Here is a 2,293-nt window from a genome sequence, read left to right on the forward strand (position 1 = left end):
TTACTTATATATAATGTTAAAAGATACACTGTAGTTACTTATATATAATTTAAAAGATACACTGTAGTTATTTATACATATAATATTAAAAGATATACTGTAGCTCTCTCTATATATAATGTTAAAAGATACACTGTCTTAATGTATATAATGTTGAAAGATACACTAGTTATTTATGTATATGTACAAAGAAACATAACTAGCATTTCTGGAGAGGAAAGTGGAACTGGACTGATGGTTAAAAAGAAGAAAAATTTCTTATGTTACTATTTGAGTTATTGCAAGAATATTATCATAGAAAAAGTGGAGGTGGTATCACATGCCTGTAGTTCTAGTACTTGAGAGGTGGAGGCAGGAGTTCGTCATCACTAGCTATACAATAAACTTGAGCCAGCCTGGATTACATAAGAGAAACCCCACCTCCATTAAAAACAAGCAAATAAAACTCCCAAATACCTAACGGCCTACCTACTCTCGTGTGTGTGTGTGTGTGTCTGTCTGTCTGTCTGTCTGTCTGCCTGCCTGTCTGATATGGGTGTTGGGAACCCAACTCCAGCCCTCTTACTTTCAATTGCTGAGCCCTCTCTCCAGCCCCTCCTGCCAAATATTTTGTTCCTTTCCCCTGGGTTTTGGCTTTTTAAAAACTCTTATCTCTTAGCTATGTTTCTACAGTCTGAGAGTCCTTCATTTTCTTCCTCTGGGTTTTCTGTTGCTGTTGAGGGTTTTTGTTTGTTTGTTTGTTTGTTTGTTTGTTTTGTTTTCTTAAGGTATTTGGGTCATGTGGATACTGAAGAGTTGGACTTCAGTAAGTTTTGTCCACTTCCCATTCCTGGAATATGTATTGAATTCCTTTGTAGTGTGAAGTTGGAATTCTTATGATGGGAGAGCCGGAGCTCTGTAGAAGTAAACAAGACGAAAACCCTGCAATGCTGGTTATTCGTCTCCTAAGACAGCAGGAATCTGAAATCCACACTCGTCACCTAGTTCCTCTCTGATCTCTGTGCACCTGCAGCAGTCAGAGGAAGCTCAGAAAACTTCCCCAAATCTGTCTGACATTAGAACCATCGAGAACACTGCTAACTTGGGAAAACAGCCACATCATAGCAAGAGGCCTTAGATGCTCCCTTCTGCGTGAGCTGTCTCCTCCTCCTTTCTCTGGGTCTCAGGATGTAAAGTGTCATTTTGGGAAAGGAACTGATTGGTACCAGTAACAGAAACAACTAATCACAGACCCACTCTGAGATGTCTAGTGGGCATCTGTGCCTGGCATTACACTGTTGGTTTTCTCCACAGCTTTTCTCATTGCCCGGGTGCATATATATATATACCCTGCAAGTTCTGTCTTATCTACTTCTCTATGAAACATCCTCTCCTTGTGCTTTTAAAGGTCATATGACCTCTCCAGGTTGCAGGGGAAAGTTCCCTTTCAAATTAATTAAGAGTTTATTTAAGAAGTTTTATAATTTTCACTCTGATTAATCTGCCCATGACAAGAGTGGCTCTCCCCCTTTCACCTGTATGCTCATATATTTGCCTAAGACTTTGGATGTTTTTGTCCAAAACAACCTTCAGAACTCTCAAAGGGTACAGTAAACACTGATGAAGCCATGGATGCTGGCCCACTCCTACAATTACAGTACTTAAGGCTGAGGCAGGAGGATTGCCACTAGTTCAAGATCAACTTGGGCTATATATGAGTTTGAGTCCAGACAAGGCAGCATGGTAGTTTTGACCTATCTCAAAAACCAAACAAAACCAAAAGAATCCCACTGATAATTAGAATATACTGAATGAAATCTAACCTTAAAATAATTATCACCAAACCTAAGTATGGTGGTACATATCTTTAATTCCAGCACTAGGAGGCAGATGCAAGGTGATTCTGTGAGTTCAAGGCCAACCTGGCTTATATAGTGAGCTTTAGGACAACCAGGACTATGCGGAAAAACTCTGTTTCAAACAAACAAACAAACAAACAAACAAACAAACAGTATTACAATGATGTGTGTGTGTGCGCGAGTACGCATGTGTGTGCGTATGTGGTGTGGTGTGGTGTGTGTATAGCTGTACAATGTGAAGGTGGAAGATAACTTGCAGTTGGTTCTCTCCTTCCGCCAGGTGGATGGACCCCAGGGATCAAATTTAAGCTGCTAACCAGCACAAAATCTTTATTTGAATTAAAAGAGTCATATCGCCGGGCGGTGGTGGCGCACGCCTTTAATCCCAGCACTCGGGAGGCAGAGGCAGGTGGATTTCTGAGTTCGAGGCCAGCCTGGTCTACAAAGTGAGTTCC

The sequence above is a fragment of the Mus caroli genome, chromosome 8 (genome assembly GCF_900094665.2).
Source record: "Mus caroli chromosome 8, CAROLI_EIJ_v1.1, whole genome shotgun sequence".
NCBI classification, from domain to species: Eukaryota; Metazoa; Chordata; class Mammalia; order Rodentia; family Muridae; genus Mus; species Mus caroli.